At 36.6% G+C, this 21,246-nt stretch overlaps 1 long non-coding RNA gene across 2 annotated transcripts in view; it reads right to left on the reverse strand.

Moving 5' to 3' along the window:
* LOC138169645 (uncharacterized) overlaps positions 1-21,246 on the reverse strand; it is a 198,861-nt gene that overhangs the window by 160,587 nt on the left and 17,028 nt on the right. For both annotated transcript variants that reach the window (XR_011170409.1, XR_011170410.1), the window contains exons 3-4: positions 16,663-16,792; positions 36-88 (exon numbers count right to left, since the gene is read on the reverse strand). This is a non-coding gene — a long non-coding RNA (uncharacterized lncRNA). The remainder of the gene's footprint in view (positions 1-35; positions 89-16,662; positions 16,793-21,246) is intronic.

Genomic DNA, 21,246 nt, shown 5'->3' on the forward strand with positions numbered 1-21,246 from the left:
AAAAACAAAAAAAAACAAAAAAACTTGAATCTCACCTAGTATCCAAGTTTGCTCATAGGAAACATATCCTGGATCTCATTTTTCTCATCTGCAAAATAAGGGATATTATTCATGTCTTTTGCAATGCAAATGGAACTTTCAGTACAATAAAAGTTTTCAAACATTTGGATTTTTTTGCTCCCATTCTTTATGTTGGCTGTGAAGTGTCTATTTAAATAATGGCCACAGCAAATGATTAGATAATTTTGTTTGTTTCTTTCACCAGAATATTCATAAGAAGAAAGGGTTCTACATCTGTCCAGGTATAGTTAAATACACTGTAAGAGGCCAATTACATCCTCAGAGTCAGCCTGAAGTATGTTTATTTGCTTAAGTACTTGGTCTGATTCCCAAGGGTTAGAAATCAATTTCTCTCCTTAAAAAAAAAAATCTTACCCATTGGCTTCCAAAGTCCTTAAGCTTCCATCATTATTCAGAATAATCCTTTTGGTCTAATCATTTTACCTAGATTCCACTTTTTAAATGAATATATACCACATGGAAGAGAAATACATTCAGGTCTTCATCATTAATGGCATGTACAAGAATTGGCTTATCATATTCAAGGGCATTCAGTAATTGAGAGTTTTGGTTAAGTGAAAAAGACAGGAAGAAGGAGCGGCCAGGTGGCACAGGGAGTAAGAGCACCGGCTCCAGTGTCGGGATGACCTGGGGATCGAATCTGGGCTCAGATACTTAGCACCACACCCAGAAATAACTGGCTGTGTAACCTTGAGCAAGTTACTTAACCCCGATTCATTAAAAAAAAAAAAGAAAAAGAAGGAAGAGGGACAAGAGGAAGTAGGAGAAAGAGTTTTGGAGCTTGATGTACTGTTTATGAAAGGGCAGGTCTGAGATGAGGAACTGTGGACAGGAAGTAGAGAGAAGGCTTCAAAAAACATGAAAATGCAAGTAATATACATGACATTTGAGATATCACTCCCTTCCAACATATGTGACAGAATAGTGATTAATATGTCCTTTGCTACCTCCTCCTCCCCTGATGTCTCTGACCTTCCCTTTTGACCTGACCTTTTTGGGTTTTTTTTTAACCTTGGAAGAGTTTTTCAGTTATGTAGGGAATTCCTGGTAAAGAAAACCCCCTTTTACAAAGCAGATCTATACTTTTTCTACAATTCAAGAGTCTTAGAAAATTACCTTATTGTTCCAGGTTTTAAGTAGGACCTTTTGTGCCAAATCTTACTATACTGTATTTTGCCTTTGACAAAAGCTAATTGTGTATTTTGTCACATTGTTAATGAGCAGCCCACCAGTGACAGTTTAAGAGCTACAGTGTTAGGTTATAATCCCCACAAGATTACCCAGAGAACTCTGGATGAGTCAGTCACTCTCTAGGGGAAGGATATGTATGTACAAGTGCAGGTTGGGAAAATAGTACCATGGGAGTTTATACATATATAATGTTTTATGGGCTAATATATTGGTGTTTAAACCCTCTCCTAGGCTGTAACCTCCAGGGAGATTTTTCTTATCTAAAGTTAGCTTCTCTCCTGGGTTTAGGTTTAGCAGAATGCCATACACATTAATGTGAAAACATAAATACATTTTCTGTAAATATGAATGATAAATAACTTAGACAATAGGAAGGGAAAGAGGTACAAAAACCTGGGAGGTGAGAAGGCACCAGAAATCAAACTGAAATGCTTTGTAATTTTGCCACTCCTAAATCTATTTTTCACATTTGGTAATGATTTGCTTGTGAGTTTGAAATTCATTGAATCCTGAAAGTATTCTCCCTGAGGACATCAAAGCATTGAGTCTCCAGGTCTAATGCATGGAAATCCTACCCTGGAAAGAATTGTTAATATTTCCATTTTATGAAGCAGGCAAGTGACTGAAGACCAGATGTATTTCTCAGTGTAAATGAATTGGCATTGCAGTTTATCATCAGTCTCTAGAGAGTTTGGTCAGCAGGAATCAGTTCAACAGAGCCTGATCAACCCTGGGGGAGTTATAGAAATTGAGTTTCTAAAACTGCAGGACTGAGAACCAGACCTTAAAGCAAAGGTAACTAGAAAAAATTGGGCCTTCTTTCCCACCAAATTATTTTAAATGGAAAATCTACTCATTTTACTATGTATTCAACAAATATTTATTATTTTCCTGCTATCTACATATACTAGGGAAGATACAAAAATGGAGAGATGGATATATCCTATCCTCAAAGAGCTTATATTTCCATATAACATCATCAGAGGAGAGGATAATTCACAGACTTAGAACTGAATCCATCTGCTTTGATCTTTAGATTGTTTATGAAATGCACAATATGTTTTTTATTCCACCAAAATGAATTGAAGTGTAGTTTAAAAGAAAATTCAATCTTAGATATCATTCTACTAGCGTTTAAATATTCTTCAAAGCAGGGATATTTTTAATCTTTTTTTTTTGCTTTTTTTGGAAGGGGGAAAGCAGGACAATTGGGATTAAGTGACTTGCACCAAGGTCACAAGGCTAGTAAGTATTCATTATCTGAAGTTGGATTTGAACCCAGGTCATCCTAACTCCAGGGCCAGTGCTATATTCACTGCGCCACCTAGCCACTTCTAAAGGAGGGATTCTTAATCTAAGTTACTTTTTAAATTTTTTTATATCTTTACTTAAATAGAATTGATTTCTTTAGTAATCCTGCTTTTTTTAATACATTTAAAAACATTATTCTAAGAAAGGATCAATAGACAAGCACCAGGCTGCTAAAAGGGTCAGGACACAAATGATGAGAGATCATGTGCTGGTCTACAGCATTACAAAACAAGGCAGCTTCCCAACTGCTCACCCCTTCTGAGTGCAGACCATCATCAGGGACCTCACACATGGAAACACCTTTTGATAGAACCCTCTTATAATTTTTGTTTACCAGGAGCACTGGAAGCATCTTGCAAGGAGCAGAAAATGTGCTTTGCCTTTTGTGGGACAAGTATTCTGGCTCCTGGTTTGTGGAACTAGGAGTTGCTTCTAAGATGATTGCTTACAAAACTAGGAGGTGCCACTCACTCAGTGGGAAAATGAGGAGAAATAGTGTTTCCTCTTTGGGGACGTTTGGATTTCCAGAAAGCAGAGAGATGTCTTCCCTACCCTTACTATGAGTTGTTTTGATTTTATGTGAATATTGAATGGGGAGTTGAAGGGATGTTACTGGGGAAGAGTGACCTACCATTGCTAAGGAAAGGTTTGAGTTCCTATCCCATACTATGACCAGAGCCCCATTTCCTTCTTTTTCATGTCATGCATTTCCTCCCTTTTATTTCTATATAGTGGCCCCATCCAGCACTTTAAACTCTAAGCTGTTGCTCCTGCAATAATTAGGCTAAGCTAGTTGAATTGTCTGGAGTCACCTTGGTTTCTGCTGGAGATATACAAAGGCATTGGAAGGGATTCTTAAAATTTTTACATGTAATGGATTCTTTGGACAATCCACTGAAGTCTTCTTGTAATAACGTTTTTAAATTAATGAAATAAAATGTGTAGTATTACAAAGAAAACTAGTTATACTGTAATATAATCCCCTTTTTAAGTTCATGGATACTAGGTAAAGAGTTGCTGGTACTGATTGTCAGAGATTATCTCTATGTTCCAACTGCCTGCAGGCCACCTTCCTAAACTCCTGACTTGGGTACTATGGAGAGGAATAGCATTTCACATCCTTTAAATTTTTGAAGGGAGTATGTTCTTCTAATACTTAATTTGTAGAGGGGATTTTATGATTCAGGAATACTTATTGCCTCATTTAATCCTGGTCCCCAATACCATATTTACTGCCCTGTCCCCATTTCCAATCATGATTACAAGCACACATAAGCTGTAGTTTGTGATTCAAATAAAACAGCTCTTCTCCTCTACCTCACAACTGGCCATGCTAGGTCAGAAAACATAGGAATGGATGGGAATTCTATGAAACCAACTCCCCGTGCCTCAAAAACCAATAAAGCAAAAGCAATGATATTCCAAGAATGTTTTCTATGGACCTTTAAAGGGAAATCAACAGAAAGTACATATAACACTTGCTACTCTTGTTCACATTCCCAATGCTTCCTACTTTCTAAAGGAAGAGAGTGTGGGTGCCCATGTAGGGTATGCATGCCTTGGAATAAATAAATAGGTTATGAGGGTCTATCTAGATATAGCTTACAGGGTGAGACAAGATTTGATATTTCTGAAATCCCCTTCCCCTGCTGTTCAAGGGAGAATTCAGTTTAGGTCAGGAAGGGAACCCATCAGCTGAGGCTGACCACACTACTCTTTTCAGAGGCAGGGTACCTGACTAGAACTATATATTTCTGCTACCTTAAATATTATTGTTCCAGAGGAAATAAGTTTTAGATTCTAGAAATTCTCCTGATTGCTATCCCTTAATAGGAAAGGTGTGCCCAAAAGTAAATATCAAAGTCTTGACTTACTTCTCGTGATATGTCAACTTCACAATACATATACATTGCAAATAGCAAAAATATACATTTTATCCAAATTTATCCAAACAAATAGTAAACAAAAATCAGAAAAAGTGTATATAGGAGACAGACTACTAGAAAATACTTGGTGTAAAACATCACTTTCACTAGGAGCAAGATGTTAGCTAAACCAAGACAGTCCAAGATCATACTTAAGAGCAAATTCTCAGAAGTTGCTAGGGTAGTTAGCTGGGGATAGGAATATGATCAAACTGCTGGCTCCTTTACCTGTCAACTTTTATCTGCCTTCAGGGAACCGAAGAGAGTCTGGAACTCTGTGTCTTCTTTCTAAAAGCTGAAAGCCAGAAGACCAGAATCTGTCTTCTCTCAATCAAATCTATCCTTTATGCAGGTGTGTAACATCGAGTAATCAATCTCCCTCCATGAGGAGAGTCTAAGAAAAATTTGCTTTGAACCACTCAATTGCATATAAAATTAAAAATATGACCTCATATTTTAGTCATTCTGTCTGTCCTTCCTTCCACCTAAAATTATTGTTTTGAAGAGACATATTTGTTTGCAAAAGAGCTTCTTATTAAATTAGCATGCTATGTGACAGCTGGAATACTGGTTGCTCAGACTAAAGAATAGACAAGAAAGAAGTTTTCAGAAAGAAGTTCCTCTCTTTGGAAAGGCAACTAGCTACTCAATGCAAATGTTTCTCCCAGTAGACTGGGGCTGGCAGAGTCAAGTATTTTGACTAAAGAGGACAATGCTAACAGGTTGACCTTGAGGGGAATAAGAGGAAAGTAAGCAAGTTATTTAAATTTGTTTGAAGTCTCTTTCTAGTTTTGAAAATCATTCCTAAATACATCACATGTGTTTAGAACTACAGTACCTGAAACTGGCAAAGAATATTATCAGGCAGTTTTCAAATGAAGAAACTCCAGGTATCAACAAACTTATGGGAAAAACAAAAAACAAACAAAAAAAAACCACCTACAACTTATCAATAGAGATATGCATACTAAAGCAACTTTGAGGATTCATGTCATACCCATCAGATTGGCAAACATGACAAAAAAGGAAAATGAAAAATATTGGAAGGATTTCAGGGAAACAGACACCACAGTTCACTGTTGGTTGAGCTGCACATTTATTGTCATTCTAGAAAACAATTTAGAACTATGTCCCCAAAATTACTAATCTGTTGCATATCTGTTGACCTACTAACAAAGAGATCAAAGAAGAAGAAAAAACCTGTATCTACTAACATGTTTATAACTTTTTGTAGTAGCCCCAAACTGGAAATTAAGGGACTGACTAACTTTGGTAAAGTGAATAGACAAATTATGATATGTAAATATAATGGAGGGTTATTGTTCCATAAGAAGTGATGAAAAGGACAATTTCAGAAGAAAATAGGAAGGCAACTAAGAACTTATGCAAAATGAAGTGAGCATGGAGAAAATAATTATACAACAGCAACAGTATAGAGGGAGAGAAAACATTGAAAGACTTAAAGTCAGCAATGTAATGATCATGAACCCTGAATCCAAAGGACTGAAGATGAAGCATGTTCCTTATCTACTAAAAGAGAGGTAATGGAATTAAAATGGGAAAAGAGATAGATAAATAGACAGATAGATATAAAATAAGTAAGGGGATAACAGATTTGTTTTACTGGAAGATGCACATTTGTTATACTATTTCATATTTTTTCATTTGGCTATGAGAGTGTGGGAGAATATATAAATTCCTGTAAAGTTTTTTTTAAATAGAGAAATAAGCATTTGTGAAATGCTCAGAAAGAAAGTTATCACTTTATTTTTTTTCCTTTTTATGGGAAACTCTGTGTGTGTGTGTGTGTGTGTGTGTGTGTGTGTGTGTGTGTGTGTGTGTGTAATCTATAGACAATATCCTTTAGCAAAACAGACTATTTTATCTCTTCTTTTTTTCCATGGGGAATGTCGGTGGAGGTGGAGCATGGAATGGGGAGGAATAGAGTTCATCAGATTATTAATTTTAAATACTTTTTTTATCTCTGTTAGTAAGCCCTTCTGGACTATTCACTCAATTCAAACTCATCCTCATGGCTAATATCCACAGAGGGTAGCTACTGCCTCAATGTTTAAAGGAGATTTGCTTTGTACCTATCCACTCCTGAGGCTGAATAGCTCACAATCCCCCACCTGTATTTTTCCCATGAAAAATAAGCCAGCAAATACAATTAACTATTAGCCAAGACATTTATTCGAATGTCATCGTAAAAATAATGATGCAAAAATTCTACCCATAATCCTGAGGGCACTCTTCCACATATAATGTCCATGGGAAGAGTGGGTTCAAACTTAGAATCTTGTGGCAGTGGGAAACAGATGTGTCAAATGAAATTCAAAATTCCAACAGGGTATGAAATATTTATTTCTTTGTAAATCCTCACATAGCTTCCTGGGGTTCAGCATCTGTCAAGTATATTCCTCACCTGGGGTCCCAGGATCTGCTCCTACTCACAACTCAAGTCTTGAATTCCATGGCCATATGCTAATTCACTCTGTAGCCCATCAATAGATCTTGACTCTGCTGCCAGGGGTCCTGTTTTGCAAAGTTGTTTGGTTTTAGTTTTTTTGGTGTTGCTGTCTTTTGTTTTGTTTCTTTTGTAAAGTATTCCCAAACCTTTACTGAACAATAGGTTTAGCCCTTTAAAGTCCCTAGATGTAGGTTTAACTTCTTTACTGAGTCAATCTTGGTGTTTTGTTTATTGTCTAACTCATAATTTCATTTTTTGTATAGGAGTCACCTAGTATGACTGAAATTTTATACTTAGTTTAACACCCTGTTGCCACAGGAAGACTTCCTAATTATAGCTAAAACCTACAATTCCAAACTGTTAGGAGGTCACATCCTACCTCCTTCACATTTTCATTTTGCAAAGTTACATTGGGCTCACACTAAGTTGCAAGAAGACAATTTGGAAGCCTCTTTTGATTTTTTTTTTCATTTTTTCATGAATACTAAGTGTGCCAGGACCAGTTTCAAAAAAACAAAACAAAAACCCACACACACCTACAGACAAGGATCATTTTAGTAGTGACTCAGGAGATAGCACACAACTTAGCTGCACTTTTCTGTCTGCCCCCCCCAAAAAAAAACAACTTTCATGACCTTAGAAAAACCAGCTTTGATGAATAAAATAGTTTGCTATTTTACCAGTAGAACATCTGAGTGAAGAAGGATATATGGCAAGATACAGAAAATTCAACTCCCAAGTGTAAATTACTCTCAAACTAGATTAGTAGTAAGTGTTATAAAGGCCAAATAATAGCCAAGACTGTGGGAAAATTTTCATTCAGTGCCTTTTTCTTGGTATTATGTCTGGTTTTCTCTCCTGAGCCTCTGAACTAACCTAAACTTCCAACACTGAGACAAGACTCCAAAATAATAAATCCCCACAATGATTTAGGCAAAAGATACTGTTTATAACCATGAACAAAAACCCTAACTTTGTTTTGTTTTGGGTTATTATTTTTTTTTCTGATGAAGTGTAGTGAAAACCTGCTTCCTCTCTCCACTAAAAGCAAACAAGGCTGGAATTACTGAAAAGCAATTAATGATCTCTAGGAAATTCTTTCTACTCCTTGATTCATTAGCCCATTTCATTCCTTATGATTTCTGCAGAACAGTAATCTCTAAATAACCCTTGCTACTTAGGGTTCTTTGAGTAATTCATCTGTAAAGACAATTTGACCCATCCTACCCCCAAGGAATTTTTAAAATTGTTGTAAGCATTAAAAACATTTTTTTAAACTTAAAAGTCACATAAGTATCATTGTTTCTATTATTATCCTTCATTATGTTACATTTCATAGAATCTTTAAGCTGGAAAGTATCTTACAGGTATTGATCACTTCATAGACATGAAAACTTAGACTTGGGGAGAGAGAGTAATTTGCCCAGTGTCTGATGTCTAGGGAGAAGAGCCAGGTTTAGAATGCAATTTACTCACAACCTCTTTCTTCTTCCCTTATGCCAGAAAATCTCTAGTTAAGTTTACTTCTCTGATTTTTAGAATCTAATTTTTGTTAAATCTCCAGACAGATCTCAGAAAATCAGATAAGTATAAACACGAAACAAGACAGATTTTTTAAAAAGAAATTAACTTAAAAAAAACGGATTTTGTTTCATTTTAAGAAGTTAGCTCCTTCCTTCCTTCCTATAAAAATGTTATTATCCCTTATTCCAGAGAAGATTGATTTACCACGCTGAAAACAAGATTTTAAAGTTGTTGTTGTTTTGTTTTTTAAGTCAAACCTAGATAATAATATAAGAGAAAAAAGGAGGAATCATCATATCATTAAGCTAAGGCTTCTCAACCAATGTAAATACCTAATGCTCTTTTATGCCTTACCTCATAGTTTTCCAGTCATATTATTTCACTTTTCTGCATATAGTTCTCATCTTAAAAAAAAAAAAACAAATGGATGGGCAGGCAGTGATAATTTGCCAGAGTAAAGTCATTTGTCTATAGTCTTTCTCTGTTGCACTGGAAGAAGGGTGAAGATAAGAAAATGAGTTGGCCTGACTATCCCCCAACTCCTGTGGACCACTATTACCTCGAAATTCAAATGCAAAACCATTTATTTGTAATTTAAAGTCCTTCTCAATCTGGCCCCAAACTACCATTTCAGGATCATTTTATTTTACACCTCTTCATATATTCAGTATTAGGGAGACGGACCTTTTTATTGTCATCCAAACATCATAACTGTCCTATCTCTGTGGACTATATCCATAGCCCTTAAGATATTTTAAATCTTGCTCTTTGGTAATGTTTGCCATTTTAAAGGATGGGAGGTAGAACTTCAGAGTGATTTTAGTTTATATTTCTCCATATTAATGATTTGAAACATTAATCACTTGGGAAATGGCTCTTGGTCTTATTTATGTTGATCAGTTCTTTATCTATCTTGCAAGAAAGACTTTTAGAAGAGAAACTTGCTACAAAGTTTATTTTTCCAGAAATTTCTTTTTGTAAAAAAAACAAACAAACCATGGCGGCCAGGTAGCACAGTAAGTAAGAACACCGGCCCCAGTGTTGGGATAACCTGGGGATCGAATCCGGGCTCAGATACTTAGCACCACACCCAGAAATAACTGGCGGTGTAACCTTGAGCAAGTTACTTAACCCCAATTGCTTTAAAAAAAAAACTACTAAATTTTCATAATAAAAATTCTCCACTTTATTTTGTGATTTAAAAAAAAAAACTTTTTTACATAATGCACTCTTTCCCATCCATGAATCCAAAACATAATTTATTTTTGGCTTCTCTGATTTGGTTAAGATGTAACCTTTTATATCTATATCATGTATTTATTTGGAGCTTATTTTGCTGTATGATGTGAGGTTTTTATTTAAATCCAATTTCTGCCTAACTGCTGAAAGTTTTATCAGCATTTTTTGTCAAATGGTGAATCTCTTCCCCAGTAATTAGGATATTTGATTTATTGATAAAAGCTGTTTGCTTCTGTATGCCCTGTGCTTAATCTGTTACACCTGATCCCTCTCTCTCTCCCAGCTAATCTCATCAATTCAATATGAATTTTCTACCTCTATAAAATCTCTATGTTTTAATTGGTATAGCACTGAATAAATGAATTAATTAATTTAGGTATTATTAATATGTTTATTGGCTCAACCTTCTAATTAGAAATGAATGTATCTCTGGTCAATTAGGTCTATCTTTATTTCTTTTTTTTTTTAGTTCAATGTATTTTAAAAGCAAAATTACAGGAACAGCACAGAAGACAGACAACATTAAAAACATGTACTTGCATGTAGGACAACTCAGTTAGAAAAGTATAGTGAGTGGATGGAATCTACCATATGATAAAAATGCTACAAATACCATTTAGTTGCCATCAATAAGAAATTTACTTAAAAAAAATCCAAATGCTGGCATTGTCCAGCAAAATTTGACAGGTTTATTTATTTTTTTTAAAGCAATCGGGGTTAAGTAACTTGCTCAAGGTTACACGGCCAGTTATTTCTGGGTGTGGTGCTGAGCATCTGAGCCCAGGATTCAATCTCCAAGTCATCCCAACACTGGAGCTGGTGCTCTTACTCGCTGTGCTACCTGGCCGCCCCAACAGGTATATTTATAATTGTTATAAAGTTGAATTGTTGAAACTTGTTCATGGAAACATTTTTTTGACTGCATTAATGCTTTATGTCCTTGCATTTATATTCAAAATTCACACACAAATGAAAATGGAAAAAAAAAACTTGCCAATACCTGATTCTGTCCCCTATTTTTCCATTCACAATCATATACTTAGGTACCTTTTGACCCCATGGGGAAAAAAATATCTAACATTCAGAACTACCAATAGCAGGAAGAAGAGATTTTTTTTTTTCTGTTTTGAGAATGAAGAATGTTTCCCCTCATAGTGGAGTTTAATCACATTCTCTATCTATGTGGCGTGCTAGTTGGATATCTTTCGGCATGATTGTGACATGTTTGGTGTGGATAGCACATAGGTTGGTGTCCTCAAACAGGCCAACCAGATAGGCTTCACTTGCCTCCTGCAAAGCACCAATTGCTGCACTCTGGAAGCCAGATCTGTTTTGAAGTCCTGAGCAATTTCACGCACCAGACGCTGGAAGGGAAGTTTACGAATCAGAAGTTGGTGGACCTCTGATAATGTCTGATTTCACAGAGAGCCACAGTACCTGGCCTGTAGCAATGAGTTTTCTTGACCCCTCCACTAGAGGGCGCACTCTTGCGAGTGGCTTTTATAGTGAGCTGCTTCCTGGTGGCTTTACGACTAGGGGATTTTTGGGCAGTTTGCTTGGTACGAGCCATGTTCCTGAAAACTTCACCTTATACACCCCCCTTCTCTTTCGGCTTGGGCTTGGAGAGCGAGAGGCGGCCCTAGCGCTGGAGAGCTCTTTATTTCTTCAAAGAGTGATTTACAGTTGGAGTTCCTGGATGAATATTGGTAGATATTCTCCTAAATAATTCATACCTATTTGGACATAATTAAACCCAAAGGAACTTATATATAAAGTTGCCATGGAAGAGGTCATTGCTAGTGATGAGATGACTAGCCAATGTGTCAGTAGTAGTACAGCCTCTAGGTGTTGCCATATTGTCTCTCTATCTGTGCCCTCCTCTCTCTTTTCTCCCTCAAGGGAAAATGAATCAAAGGGCCAAAGTCTTTAGACTTCCCATGCTTTGCCTCCTGAGGCTGGGGCAGAACTTTCTTTTTTATTGAATACCTTCACTCTTGCTTCTTCCCTTCCTCTCTACTAGAGTTAGCATGTACCCATAAAATCAAAACCGATAGCAGATAAAAAATCTGAATTCAACAATATGTTACTTTCAGGAAATGCTATAAAAATAAGAAATGCAAATATAAAATAAAAGCCAGGAGTAGAATTTATTATGTAAAAGCAAAAAAAAAGGCAAGAATAGTAATCATGATCTCAGACAAAGTTAAAGCTAAAATAGATTTAATCAAAAGAGAAAAACAGGGAAACTACACTGTCAGCCATATTAATCAATCATTTTAGATCATACAAAATAACTAGATAGTATAAAAAAATGAGACTATACCTGGCAAAACAGAAACAGGAACTATATTAATGTAAATACAAAATATCTTTTATACACAGTTAGATCTAAATAATTTTTGACCACCAAGCCAGGAATGAAATCCTATCATATTCTTGAAACATGAAAACCTGGCCAAAACTGCATCTCCTTAAGCACACTAGGGCAGTATTTATAATCCAATCAGCATAACAATGTAAAATGAACATACTATATAGATGAATCAAGATTACCAACAAAAATAGGCAGGGAAAGATCCTTGTGAGAGGGAAAGAAAATTCTAGGGAGAAAGAAAATTTCCCAATGCTGTCAGAGAAGGGACAAGAGGGGGTGAAAGGAGTAGTTCCAACCTTTCTTCTGCTCAGCCAATAGGGATATCTTAGTGGAGGGTGCTACTTTCTGGTAGCCAGTGACTGCCTTCAATGCACATCAAGTCTCCCTCAAATAGTATCTCCTCTCTTTGTTCCACCCATCTCTCAGTGATCCCAAGCTCTTTGAGATTCCGTATACCTCTTCTTCTTATAACTCAAATGTCACTCAGCAATGATAAAATGATGTATCCTCTAGAGTATCAGGGAATAATCAAATTCTTCTGCCAGATTCACAAATTCAACTAGGTATTCTGACTTGTTCTCACCATTCTTTCAGAAGCTCCTACCTTTTCTCTATAGAATTTAAAAGGATATTTATATATAGATATGATGTTTTTTTTTAAATTCTCACTACTTTTGCTAAATATTCTAACTTTTTTCTTTGGTTAAATGAAAGTATTTGAAATATTATTTGCACTGTTGCAATTTATATTTAATAGAGTTTTCCTAAGCAGTTGCTGGGCATGATATTGGGAACACTGGAAAAAAATGAATTCCCATAGAGGACAATATTTCAAGGAAAAAGCAGACACACTCAAAGTGGTCCTGAATTTTTTTTTTCAATTGTATGTCTAAGGTCTAGTTCAAGGGTCACTGTATCTGATGAATAAATCCATTAAGAAATTGTCAATGAGGGAAATGTTTTATTCACTTTACTTTGAGCCTATAGAAGAGAAAGCTTTGATTATCACTGAATAAGCTAATGGAATACTATCTGATACATATAGAACAAATGACTTAATCGTTAGAACAGATGCTTTGGAGCTTGCAGTCATAGACTTAAATCCACTTGGGAATTTTAGCCCTGTCATTAGCATATATTGATTACTCTGATTAGCTAATCACTTAATTAGGAAATAACCTTTGGAATTGAACTGGTTTTGGAAACAGCTTCCCAAACTTCAAAAGAGAATTATTGGTCATATTGCATTGCTCGGGGGAAGATGGATTTGTTTTTGGCTTCATGCAGTTTATTTTTTTTTAATAATTTACATAAGAGCACAAAGAGAGAGAGAGAGAGTGGAGTACAGTGGACTATGCTTCAGGACAGAAAGAACTAGATTTATGCTCGTTTTTGACACTTGCTGCTCCTCTCTGGTTCTTCATCTCATCTATAAAATGTGCACTTTGAATTAAATGATATCTAAGCTTCTCGGCAGTTTTAAATCTATGATCAGATGATACCTTAATCTGGTTTAAATAGTTCATGATTATCAGATGTTCCTCAAGGCAACACTCAAAGATTTTAAATTCAAGAATAGCTGTGAACCAGCATTGGCGAAATGAATTCCTTAGCATAGATCTTTCTGAATCAATGAAGCCACATGTAGACCCTTTATCACATAGGTATATGTGTGCATGTATGTATGAGGTGTGTGCACTGGGTATGCATGTATGAATACATGTGAGTGCATTATGCATGCATATATTATTTGTTTTGTGCATATATTGTGTTATGTTGTACGTGTGTGCATGTGTATATTTGTACGTGAATGTGTAATATATGCTTTCATATATATATATATATGTGTGTGTACATACAAGAGAAAGAGAATGAGAGGGGAGAGAGAGTGAAAAAGGAGAGAGGGAGGGAGGGAGAGAAATTGAGGCTGTATGTAGAGCAGTCTTAGAAGTAAGAAGACTTGAATTCAAGGCCTCACTGACTATACATCACCCTGAACAAGTGACTTAATGCTTTGCCCATCCCCAGTCCTCTGAGCAATTCTCTAACATTTTTAAATTACAGAGAAGGTATTGACCCAAATGGTAAAGGGAGTATCCTCATCCAAGAAGGTCCCTGTACCAAAGAATTCACAGGTCCCACTTTATTCCAATCAGGTTGGATTTTGTAACAAACTAATGGAATGGAATTTTCTAAATATAAAACTTGAAAAAAATGACCTAGAAGAGATTATTTTAGTGCTGCTTCTTATACTGACTTTGAATTTATTATTCATCAGATTTTAAAATGCAGAGAAATTGAAATGACTTTTGTTTTCTGCTGATCTTCCTTAAAGAAACAGTGATACATGTCACAACCACAATGGAGAAATATTTTCCTGAAGCACAAGGAGAGAGGCCTTGAGTTACATTGCTCCCTAGAACAATTAAGCTATCATTTCCATTCCCCAAAGGGCCTCCTCTTTTACAAATAACACAGACACAAGGGGAGGGGATGAACATCCCAGTTCAAAGATAATGGATGGCACATTATATAATACTGCAATGTATGAATAAGATATAAGAAAATGGTTCCCTTAGTCAGCCCAATAGGTCTGTGCAACAAACCCAGAGGCCCTTTCTCTCCCAGTGAACTCCATCAACCTCTTTCCTTCATGGCATTACCAAGCAACTGGTTTAAAACAGCACTTCAAGAGCTCTTTATAAACAAGAATTAAGTGAGTCTGTTTCATTTAATTTCATTTAATGTAAGTGAGCTTCTAAAATTGCTGCGTGCCTTAGCTCTAATGTGGAGATTGAAGTCAGGTTGGCTGATTCATGGCTCACTGTTTGAAGTGGGCTCTTTCCTTATCTGGCACTGTGCAGGCTTCAGAACAGCCTGGGGAGACAGCCTCACTCACAAGGCAGAGTTTCTGGGAGATTTTTGTCTGCTCTTCTCAGAGGGGAATGAAGTCCAGATAAGAAACATGCCATGGACCAGAAAACAAAGCTGGGACTTGTTGCCAATTTCAAGGAAGTCTGCAGGACAGGAAAGCCCCAATGTTGTTTCATTGGTGAATTTGATTTTCTCTTCCCTCATCTATTTTTAATTGAAAATTATCCAAAAATGCCTTGTCCTAGAAACTACCATTCCCTTAATGCTGTCCTTAGTTCCAGGTGAGTTGTTTCAAAAAAAGCACACAAAATAAGCATTAGCTGCAATCAGAAAATAAGAGAAGCTGGTAATATTTTGCCCTTAGAGAAGCCACGAGGAGCCCTGCCTGTAATCTTTTGTTATCTCATTTTTCTCTCTTTCCTTTCTCGCCTGTGCCTCTACTTTTCTATTCTTCCCTCCCCACCAGTCTTCTCCCTCCTCCCCCAAATACATATACTATAAGGCATAATGAATAAAGAGTCAAGCTCAGGATGGGGAGGACCTGGGCTTACCTCTCCCCTGTAACATCTCCTGACCAGTGGCTTCCTGGCCAAGTCACTTCATCTTTCGGTAGCCAGATAGACTTCCTAATACTTTAGTTTGAAAACCAGGTGCATTGGGAGAGGGACCGTCTTTCCTGGGAATTCTTTTTTACCCATTAAATCCTTGCTTGAAAAACAAAAACAAAATTCTTTTTGGATGATCTGTTTTCTCACTCTTCATAATTGCCCACTATGATTGTCTCTGTTCTCTATCAAATTTAAGAAATATTGGAGGTGTGATGCTCTAGAGTAACCTTGGAGAAGGGCCTAATAAGGTACTTCATACACTCTTTCCCTCCTGCTAAATACCTTGAGTGTTTTTCCTACTCTAATCAGATACAGAGTTGCTGACTGCAGGTAACCTGAGGCCATAGAATCTTCTACCTCCCTCTCTCCTTCCCCTCTCACCATGGCACTGTGCCCAGGCCATGGTATCAGAGCCCAACAGTGCAGTTCCCCCTTAGAAGGAAAGCAGAGAGGAGAGGCAATAAACAATAAATGAGAGACTTTGCCAATGTACTCGAGAGAGGCCGTCTGAATGGCTTAAGCACTTGAGAGAGCAACACTATTAAAAATAAGTTGGCTGAAAGTACATTGCTTTCCCTGTGTTATGATGTTTTGTCCAAAGAGCCCTCCAAAACACAGGAATAAAATAGGAGAATAAAACACCCAAGGACACAAAAGAGAATTGTTCTTTGAACAATTTCCCTCCCTTTGGAGAGTCTGAGTACACGAATTCATATACACAGCAAACAAAATTCACATATGTATGACCACAATAGGTGGGCATTCAGAAAAAGCATCATAGTTCTTATAAATTAATCATGCTTTAGTAGAAAAAAAAACAAAGGACTTAAGAGTCTAAAGGTCAGATTTGAGGTGGAGAACTTTACATGATTTTAGGGATCAGTAGTTTGAACCCTCTCATTTATAAAGGACAAAATTAATCACAAAAATTACAAAGACAGGAACTTATTTCTGTGATTCATACGTTTAGCAAGTAGAAGAACTGGGGTTTGAACCCAGTCCTTCTCATTCCCAAATCAGTGCATGTACTTTCAATTAAAATATTCCTCTGTGTTCCTCTCCTACCTCGTGATGTCTCTTGATTGCGGTGTATGGGATCAGACTCTCTTAAAATCTCTTTTTCAATCCTCCAAAGTCCTTCATTTTCCAAAATGACCAAGATGTCCTGTCCACAATCTCATTCATTGTAGTTCACCTTAGAAAGGTATTCAGAGGAAAGAGATTTGATTCAAATAACTCACACTCATATTTAAACAAATTTATTTCGGAAATGTTTGCATTTTAGCATCTTTTTAAATTATGTTTTTTAGTTTACATCATTTATTTCCAGAAGATTTTGAGTTACAAATTTTCTCCCCATTTTTCCCCTAGCCTCCACCCCAAAACAGTGATCCCACTGAGTATCTCCTCACCAAATCTGCTCTCTCCCATATCTTCCCCCATGCCCCCTCTGACTTTCCAGTAGGGCACCATGGATCTCAAGGCCCTAGTGCCTGTATATCTTATTTCCCAGTTACATGTAAAATAATAATAATAATATACATGTATTTTAAACATTTGATTTTAAACCTTTGAATTCCAAATTGTTTCCCTGCCTCCCTCATCACCCACCCTTATTGGTAAGATAAGCAATACAACATAAGTTGTACATGCGTAGGTATGCAAAACATTTCCAAAGTGGATATAATGTGAAAGACTGATTATATTTCCCTCCCTCCTATCCCACCCCCCACTAGTACTATTATCTACTTTGATCCTGTCCCTTTTGAGAAGTAGGTGCTACCAACTTCCCTCCCCCTCAGCCTTCCCTCCTTTCCATCATCCCCCCTCTTGTCCCCTTGCCCCCTACTCTCCTGTAGAGTGAGGTATCCCATTTCGTGTTTGTGTCATTCTCTCTCTAAGACAAATTCAATGAGAATAAGGTTGACTCATTCCCTTTTGCCTTCCTATTCTTCCGCTCCATTGTAACCATTTTCCCTTGCCTCTTCTATATGATATAGTTTACCCCATTCTGTCTCTCCCCATCTCCTCTCATATTCTTCTCTCACCTCTTAATTTCACCTTTTACGTATCATCCCTTCCTATTAAATTGGTCCTGTGCCCTCTGTCTATGTATACCTGTACACATATATACACACTCACATATGTATTCATATGCCCATATTCCCTCTATTGCAGACATACATATGTATGTATACATACATATATATACATACATACACACATTTCTATTCCATTCAACTATTCTCATACTGAGAAAAGTTTCATAAGTTACAATGATCATTTTTCCATGTAGGAATATAAATAGTTCAACTTTGATAAGTTCCTTCTGATTTCTTTTCCCTAATTACCCTTGCATGCTTCTCTTACTTCTTGTATCTGAATGTCAAATTATCTATTCATTTCTGTTTTTTTCATCAAGAATGCTTGAAAGTGAAGATGGCGGAGTAGAAACAGGAGTTCTGCCTGGCTGCGCCTTCCAACTCCTCCAATTTATGTAAAAAATGACTCTAAACAACCTTTGTAGCTACAGGCCCCACGAAATGACAGAGGAAAGCTAACCTCCTGCTGAAGAAAGCCCAGCCGGCTGGCAGGAAGGGGTCAGCACAGCTGACCCCAGCCCCACATGAGCCTAAGGTTTTACCCTCAGGGTGGCCAAAATCAGCCTCTAGCTGGAGGGATTTCAGATCATCAACAGCTGTGGCTTTTTACAGAATTATCAACAAATAGATGCTAAGGACAAAGTGAGATGTCAGTGCAGTGTTGCCTTTGGGATCCAGTAGTTTGGAAGAGTGGTCCAACCTTTATGCCCTGTAGGGAGAAGTGGCTGAGGTGCTGTGGTTGTGCAGCCACAGTCATGTGGAAGTTTTGGTTCTGGCCATGCAGATTGTAGGAGGAAAAAGCAACCAGTCTGAGGGGTAATTGCTCTTACTTTAACCTGCTTGGATTTGGATTTTGGTCTAGGGTGGAGGTTCTGGGGTGTGTAACCAGCTTGCCAGAACATGTAGTGGCTTCAGAGAGGGCACCCAACTAACAGCCCCAGCAGCTGAGTAAACTCCAGCGACTGGGATAAAGGTCCCCTTTATGGTAGCAGAGTCCAACTGCGGCAAAAGACTCAAAAGTCAAGTACTTGAGTGACAACATGAGCAAGCAAAGGAAGCAAACCAAGCAGAGCAACCCAACATTAGACTCCTATTTTGGTGACAAAATGGATCAAAGCATAGAACAGGAGGAAGACAGTGAAATCAGAACTCCTGCACCAAAAGCTTCCAAGAAAAATATGAGCTGGTTACAGGCCATAGAGGACCTTAAGAAAGAATTTGAAAACCAAATAAGAGAAGTAGAGGAAAAATTGGGAAGAGAAATGAGAATGATGCCAGAAAATTATGAAATGAGAGTCAACAACCTGACTGAAGAACAAAACACCTTAAAAATTAGACTAACTCAAATGGCAAAAGAGGCTTAAAAAGGCAATGAGGAGAAGAATGCCTTAAAAAGCTAGATTTTCCAGATGGACAAAGAATCTCAAAATCTCACTGAGGAGAATCATTCCTTCAGAACTAGATTGGGGCAAATGGAAGCTAGTGACTTTATAAGAAATCAAGATACTATTAAACAGATCTAAACAAATGAAAAAATAGAAGGCAATGGGAAATATCTCACTGGGAAAACCACTGACCTGGAAAATAGATCCAGGAGAGATAATTCAAAAATTACTGGACTACCTAAAAGCCATGATCAAAGAAAGAATCTAGAAATCATCTTCCAAGAAATTCTCCAGGAAAACTGCCCTGATGTTTTAGAACAAGAGGGCAAAATAGAGGTTGAAAGAATTCATGAATCACCCCCTGAAAAAGATACCAAAAAGAAAACTCCTAGGTATATTACAACCAGGTTTCAAAATTCCCAGATCAAAGAGAGAATATTACAAGCAGCCAGGAAGAAACAATTTGAATATTGTGGACACACAATCAGGATAACTCAGGATCTGGCAGCTCCTACACTAAGGAATCAAAGGGCTTGGAATATGATATTCCGGAGGTCAAAGGAGCTGGGATTAAAACCAAGAATCACCTACCCAGAAAAACTGAATATCATGTTTCAGGGGAAAATATGTGCATGTGTGTATATGTATAGATATGCACATTTATACATATATGCACATAGACACAAACATGTCAAATATACACATACATATATGCCTGTGTATATATCTATATATTATATATATATAGTATATGCATGTATATATAATACATAATCTCAATTGTTTGTATATAAACCCTCTGTGACAAGAAATATTTTCTGTATTTTTGTGTTTCTTTTCATCTCTACATCTTAGAACATTTCCTCACACATAGTAAGCACTTAATGAAAGCTTATTAATTAATTGAAGTGAGTGGTGAAAATGATTAGATTTTCAACTATAGACTAGATAAAACAAGATAAAAGCTAGACTGATCTCTAAAGTACTAGACATCTAGAATTTGGGGAAAACAAAACAAAACAAAACCTTGTTTGGTGCGGCTAGGTGGCTCAGCAAGTAAGAGCACTGGCCGCAGTGTCAGGATGACCTGGGGATCGAATCCAGGCTCAGACACTTAGCACCACACCCAGAAATAACTGGCCGTGTAACCTTGAGCAAGTTACTTAACCCCAATTGCTTAAAAAAAAAAAACCTTGTTCTAAGGCCCATGTTCATACATGTGTGATAAAACCTGGAAAGGAAATTGAAGAGTCTGGATATGAAGCAACAACTGATAGTTTAGGTAGATGCTGACTATTCTAGAACAATCTATTTTCCTTCCCCTTGTATTGTCCATATTCCTGTGTTTTTGTTCAGAGCAGAATTCTCTTACCTTACATAAGTAAGGAAGAATAAAACATGGCAGATTTTATGGGGAAGATTCTTCATAAAATATAATGTCCCATTTCTATTAAAATACTAACTTATTGGTATGAATATTTTTCTTAATATCATAAAAAGGCATCAGAATTTAAAAGTAATCATTATAGATAAAGATACCTATTAGAGAAATCCCATCTGAGTAGGATTGTCCATTTTATCCATTACTATTCAACATAGTAATATAGGCATTAGGGGAGACAAATTATGTAAATGTAGCAAAAAGAGGTTAAAGTATTTATATTTAGGAATGGTATAATGATTTGTTAAGAAAAGAGACTACAAAAATTAATTGACAACTAGTAAATGAACTATGTTAAAATACCCTAAATCCCTAATAATTAGATAAGTACAAATTAAAACAATTCAATTCAAAAACAGTTCAATCTCATACCCCCCAGATTAAAAAAAAATGACAAAAATGAAATAACAAAGGTTGAAAGTATTTAGGCAAAAGAAGCATATTAATTCACTGTTGGTGGATCTATGAATTGATCTAACCATTCTAGAAAGCAACATGGAACTATTGCCTCCAAAATATGCCTCCAAAGTTACTATATGCAGATTCTTTGTGTTATAACCCAGTAGTGGTATGCCCAAGAAATCAAAATAAGGAGGGGATCTATATGTGCAAAAGTATTTATAAAAGTTCTTTTCATGGTATGAAAAAATAGAAACTAAAAGGTTGCCCACCTATCAGGAAATGATTAAAAATCATGGTACATGTATATAATGAATTATAA

This window comes from Petaurus breviceps, unplaced genomic scaffold, assembly GCF_028583685.1.
Source record: "Petaurus breviceps papuanus isolate PSGF00001 unplaced genomic scaffold, PetGlider_PUasm1.0 126, whole genome shotgun sequence".
Classification (NCBI taxonomy): Eukaryota; Metazoa; Chordata; class Mammalia; order Diprotodontia; family Petauridae; genus Petaurus; species Petaurus breviceps.